Genomic DNA, 7,020 nt, shown 5'->3' with positions numbered 1-7,020 from the left:
AACGAAATAAATCGATTTCAAAAATACCGGTAAATCGTGAAGTTTGACGTCACTGCATACGCTCCCGTAGGCGATGACATCATAATTCATGACTCTCGCTTCGTTTGTTTGTGCGCAAGCGTTTCTGCGCATTTTGACGTGAAGTCTGACGTCACAACTCTTTGAACTTCTTTATTAGAACGGCAATTAAAAATTGAATTTTCGACCTTTTAAAGTTACTTTTTCGGAGTTTTGACCTCAGATTTGGATTTTTCACAACTTTTTACGTAGGAATCGACCTTTTATTAATAATATTTTCCCAATTGCAACTCCTCCATTATCCTTAAATAGACAAGGTCCGTTTTCGGAAAAGCTGACATTCTCCTACCGTGTCCTCCTTTTCTCTTCGATTTCGGAAAAGACCTTTGCTGTCAGGCTGTGTCCACACATAGTCCACACCGTCGATCGACGAGGTGCATCTATGAATCCATGTTGTCAAGGCAGTGTAAATTATCAGTTGACGTCGATCGACGGCGTCGACCATGTGTGGACACAGCTTTACAGTTCCCTCTATCAAACCTCTTAAAAGAAAATAAATACCCCTATGTCCTTTGAAAATGTCCCGTAATCTACCTAACTTACCTTTGTCATTGTTGTTCACAGCCTTTGGAGCCTCCTTGTTTGCATTCACATTCCCATTGTCACCTCCACCATCTTCTCCAACAAGACTTTCACCTCCACCATCAACCACATGTTTCCTTCCATACACTCCACTATTAGACGGACCTTCCATGTACACTTCGCCATTTTTGCCCAGTGCTTCATTGGCATTTCTACGGAGTATTTCGTTAAATTCTTCATGGGCGCTGGCGAAGACGTTCTTCTGATGGATTTCTTTGGATGATCCTTGTGGATTGTTGGAGAGTTGGGTTTTGGCTTTATATTCTGTTTTGGTTGCTGGTTCTTGGGGGTTACTGGTTTCTAAACCTTGGGTCCCTTTTGGGTTTTGTCTCTCTGGAATGCTTTCTTTGATATATTTTCTTGCAATGGTATTATCGATTCCTTCTTTGACATCTTTTGTATCGCTTTCAAGGGTGATATGGTTTGTAGTTTTCTCTGCAATTTCTGGTCCACTTTGAGTTCCTTTAGTATGTTTTGCGCCGTTCGCAGTATTGCCTTCAATAAGCGTTTCCTCAGCACTATCTGTCCTGTTTAGAGTTCCTTTGATATTATCTAGAGTTCCTTTGATACCGTTTGCAGTTGTACGCCTTTCTTTTCCACTGTCTCGGGTATTTTGAGTTCCTTTAATATCTTCTTCGTCATCGTGGATTTCTTTCCCTCTGCCAGTATTTTGAGTCACTTTCCCATCTTCTAAAGTATTCTGAGTCGGTTTCCCATCCTTCCCGTTTTCGGCTTTCTTTCGCAAGCACGCTGCGGTGACGAAAGACCTTCCATCACAATGGCGGGGATTAGACAAACTCCCATTGTGCGAACTTAACAAGTGGAAATATTGTTTTCCATTGCATTGTTTGTTGAGAAGGGGTTTTGACAACACCACTCTTCTTGGCAGTAGAAATAGAGCTTGGAAAAGTTTGACACGAGTGGTATTAATTTTATTCATTTGTATATCTTGTTCATGTATTTCTTTTGTTTTAATTATGTGAATTATCTTGTTTGTTATGTTTTAGGTAAGTTCATTGAAGCACAGTATTTATTGAATTAAGTTCATCGAAGCAGAATATAATTATGTATTTATGTTTGTTAGAAACACAGTCAATTGGCAAACATAATATATTCTGAGTATTGTTTTTGTTATGTTATGTCATATTTCAAAGTTTAAACAAAATCATGGATATTTGTTCAATTGTGTTTTTATCAACTTCATTTTAAATACAATCAGATGTATATTTATTTAATATTATATTTTTGTCATTTTCATTTGGAACATTCGTATTGATACATGTATCTTTGGAGTTTGTTTAGGTATGTTTTTCTGTTATTTGAATTATTTGAAACACAACATATTGAACTGGTGGGATTAGGAAATGTTTTTCAAAAGTTCGTGTTTTCGAAAATTTGTTTTTTGTTGATACCTATTTGTATTATACAGTGTGCGAGAAAAACGGAAAAAGTTTTGTATTCATAAGATCATTATTATTATTTTTCCTTTTTTTTACTTTCCTTATCCTATAGGAAGGAAAGTAATGTAATCGGTTCAAAATTTCGATGGTCAGTTTTTAGTGCCAAAATGCGTTTTGAGGTCCCTAGAGCCTAAATACAAAGTTTGAGCCATTGGTCCGTGTGTGTGTCTGTGTGTCTGTCTGTAAACAAAATATCTCGAGAACGGTAAGAGCTAGAGACTTGAAATTTGGTATGTAGATGTCAAATGTGACAAGGATGCGACACGAAACTTTTGGTTAAGATCGGTGCAACGGTTGGCGGCATTTTACCGCTTTTTGGCGGTTTTCGGTGTAATTTAACAATATCTCGGGAACGGTACAAGCTAGAGACTTGAAATTTGGTATGTTGTTCACAAATGTGACAAGGATGCAATACAAAACGTTTGGTTGAGATGGTTGCTACGCTTGGCGGTATTTTGACCGCTTTTGGACAGATTTCGACCGTTTTTTGGCGGTTTTCAGCTATAGCGACAAAACGGTTAAAGATATTGTAAAAGTTAGGGTAAAAGAACACTCAAATAAGCATCATTCAATAGGATAAGGAAAGTCGTGTGATGTTCACACCAGATTTTTTTAAAGAGGTTTCATAGAGGGAACGGTAACTGCTAAGATCTTATGGTCCCAAAAGCGAAGGGAGAAGGAAGACGTGATAGGAGAAAGCCATGTTGTTCCGAGAAAGAACCTCATCTGTTTAGGATGAAATCCTCCCCAGGTGGGAATCGAACCCGCAATCTAGCGCTTACGTGACGTCCCGAGATTTCATCTAAGAGCCTAACTTGAACATTTCAAGTAGATAGACAGATTGGGAGATGTTGTATTCAACGTGTTATAAGTCACTGACTGGCTGTTATGAGAGTTTTATTCTAAAGCTGTGTCCACAAATGGTCGACGGCCGTGGACTATGTGTGGACACAGCCAGGTAATATACATACATATTTAGTGTACTTACAGTCTACGAACACCCAATCAGGTGACAGCTTGGGCAGCTCAGTCCCGCCATCTTGGATTGGTTTGCTCTCTTCCTGAAGTTTATTCACCATCTTTCTCACTTGCTCCAAGTCAATCACCGGCGATACTTCAATCTCACCAAGGCACGTGGCTGAAACGTAACCAAGTTCTTATTTAGACCTTGTCCGCGTTGTAGCATGTCCAGAGCGTATGATGTCTGCGTTAGAGCATGCTCTGAGTATTTGACTCGGCAGATCTTGAACACCTTCACGTGATACAGACGCGGTCTGTCAGACCGTGTGAGCGTGAATGGCAATCAAGCGGGCCAACCGTACCCCTAATGTCAGACCGTGTGAGTCTGTCAGACCGTGTGAGCGTGAATGGCAATCAAGCGGGCCAACCGTACCCCTAATGTCAGACCGTGTGAGTCTGTCAGACCGTGTGAGCGTGAATGGCAATCAAGCGGGCCAACCGTACCCCTAATGTCAGACCGTGTGAGTCTGTCAGACCGTGTGAGCGTGAATGGCAATCAAGCGGGCCAACCGTACCCCTAATGTCAGACCGTGTGAGTCTGTCAGACCGTGTGAGCGTGAATGGCAATCAAGCGGGCCAACCGTACCCCTAATGTCAGACCGTGTGAGTCTGTCAGACCGTGTGAGCGTGAATGGCAATCAAGCGGGCCAACCGTACCCCTAATGACCGTCTGTCAGACTGTCGGAAACGTGTGTGGTGGGAAAAGCTTGGTATAATCGTATAGTAATAGTAATAATTGTGCTTTATTATTAAATTTTAACATATCATGACAATTATAACAAGATTAAATTGTGACAGCACTACCACTAGTCCACCCAACCCCCCCGGGGCCAACAGAAGGACGCGTGGAGCATGAGGGTGGCCCCCCATACCCCCCGCCTCCATCCGTCCACCCCAAAAGGGATGGGAAGACTAGAATTGCCACACTAAAGATTCAAGATAATCTTGAATCCTTGATTCGTGGCAAGGGAGCTATGTCTTAAATAAAAATAATTAATGTGTAATTAATGGAAAGAAATATAATAATAATAAAAAATAATAGTAATAAAATAATATAGTACTTAAACCATGAATAGTATGTTAGTTCCTATTGCCATGTAGCTATAATGTAATAAATAGAGATTTTGTTTTACCTATTTGATTATTTCAACGTCTATTCTATTGTCTATCAGCCATTTCTTGAGTAAAATTTTGAATCTTATTTTATCTTTCTCTTCTTTTATATGAGGAGGAAGATTTTCATATATTTTTACACCCAGAAAGTAAATAGATTTCTGACCGGTAACTGTTTTTTTACGGGGCAGTGAGATACTTTGTTGTCTTAGGTTGTACCTATGTTCTCTGAAGGAGAAAATGTTGCTTTTCTGGACCAGTGCACAGATGTTTCTGTGAAACAGGCCTATTACATCTAAAATTTTAAGCTCTTTGTATAGTCTTCTTGTGGGATAGAGTCTATTTTTTTTATGAATTATTTTCAGGATGGAATTTTGTACAACTTCAAGTTTTTTTAGGGATGTTTTGCTGGCTCTCCCATATGCACAGATCGCATACTCGATACAAGACTGGCAGAGAGCAAAGTATGTTTCTCTCAAGAGATTTAATTTTAAAAAGTTTCTGAGTAGGTAGTAGGAATGGATCATTTTTCTTAGTCTTTTAGTAAGTTTATTTATGTGATTATCCCACCTTAGATGTTGGTCTATTTCAACCCCTAGATAAGTCCAACTGTGCACTAGTCCAATAGAGCCACATTGACATGTAGTTTGGTCACAGTTGTCCACATGAATCTGAACGCCGCACTGTCGAGGCAGGGTGGTTTTAGTGATACAGAGTGGCAGAATCTTGGTTTTATCTATATTAATTTTAAGATTATGTTCTTCGAACCATAGGTTGATTTTTTTCATATCATTTTGAATATGCTGAAATACTTCAGTCCAGGTATCACCCCTGACACACAGTGCGGTGTCGTCCGCGTAGGACACAAGTCGACCTCCTAACCTCATGTCATACATTTTATGGACGTAAACATTATACAGCACTGGGGACAAGACTGTCCCTTGGGGGGTAGAATAGTGGCTGTTAACCAACTCATCGCTTAATGTGGTGCCGATTTTAACCATTTGTGTCCTGTTGGTCAGGTAGCTACTGAATAGTCCTAATGTATGTTTTTCAAACCCTATTTCCTGTAGGATGCTAATGAGAACCTGGTGAGATACCCGGTCAAAACATTTAGATAGATCCAAAAACAAAATGGCGGCCATCTGGCCTTTGTCCATAGCCTCATAAGCATATTCGATGACTTCTACAATAGCGTCGTTCGTGCTCCTACCTTCACGAAACCCGTACTGTGATTCTGAGAGAATTTTGTTTTCATCAAGGAATTTAACCAGTCTCACTTTAATGATTCTTTCGAAAATTTTGCTGAAAGCAGTGGTAAGAGAGATGGGTCTGAAGTTCTCTACGAGGTTTTTATCGCCTTTTTTGTATACTGGTTTCACAATGGCAACCTTGAAATTTGAAGGATAAATACCTTGCCTCAGGCAAAGGTTGTAGATATAAGCAAGAGGTTTGATGATGAAACTTTTGATTTTCTTGAGTGTTTTTATCTGGATGCCATCGTGACCGCCAGCAGACTCACCTCTCATCGAGTCTAGAATTTTCCCAATCTCTTTTTCACCTACAGGTCTGAGATAAAAACTACTGGGGTAGGTATTTTGAGGAGGAGCACGTCTGACCCTATGTGTACCATTTTCGGACAAGGAACTGCCTACTTTAATATAGTGCGAATTAAAAATGTTCGCAACTTTTTTAGGGTCCTTACTAACTTCTACCGTCTCATTATCTACTATGATGCTGATTGGATCACCTGTTTTCTTTGGCTTATAATGAATAGCTTCATTTAGAGTAGAAAAGATTTTCTTTTTGTTACCTTCAGCTTGTGCGATTTTAGCTGCGAAATAATTCGCTTTTGCTTTTGAAATGATATTATTTAATTTATTTCGATATACCTTATATTGAGCATGCAATCTCACATTGAATGGTTGTCGTCTGCAGTTTAGGTGGAGTTTGTCCCTATTTTTTATACTGTTAATAAGTCCCTCTGTAATCCATGGGGTTTTAATTTTTATAACTTTTTTGTTTTTTATAGAAGAGTTCTGGTCTATAAGTTTTTTAATTTTTTCTACGAATATGTTTGTGCTTAGATCAGCTTCGGAACATGAAGTAACGTCCTCCCAAGTCTCTTTGCTTAGGTCTATGGATAATTTATTAAAATTGATCTCTGTGACCGAATAAATGTTGCTATTTTGTGTAGATTTTTCGCCTTTGAGTCTAAACTTAAAAAGCACCGCATCATGATCTGAAACATTACTTTTTAGTACAAATGATTTTCCTAAGTCACCTACTTGAGGACTGACGAACACGTGATCCAAACAGCTTCTTAATCTAGTGGCTTTATCACAGTATGATGAGAAACCCTTTTCTGCTAAAAGATTGAGATATTCACTAGCCAGGTTATCATTGCTATCTAAAATATTAATGTTAATATCACCTAGAAGAATTTTGATGCTGTTGGGACCGCTTATTAAGTCCAACATTTGTGGTAAGGCTTGAATAAAGTTCTCTTTTCTTCCATTAGGTGACCTGTATACTGCCGCTCCTGAGAAATCTTTTTTATTTTTAGTAAACTTGAAGGTCAAGCAATTGGAGTCTATTATGTTAATCTCTTTACAAAAGCTTTCTAATTCAGAACGAATGTACACAACCACTCCGTCATTTTGACGGTAATGGCTAGTAGTGTGATACATATTGTAATCTGCAATTTGGAAAAGGTTAATATTTAACTTGGTTGTAAGCCAGGCTTCCGTAAGGACAATACAGTCAC

Source organism: Diaphorina citri, unplaced genomic scaffold, assembly GCF_000475195.1.
Source record: "Diaphorina citri unplaced genomic scaffold, Diaci psyllid genome assembly version 1.1 scaffold4781, whole genome shotgun sequence".
NCBI lineage: Eukaryota > Metazoa > Arthropoda > Insecta > Hemiptera > Psyllidae > Diaphorina > Diaphorina citri.
The sequence above is the reverse complement of the archived record's forward strand: the minus strand, read 5'-3'. Positions refer to the sequence as shown.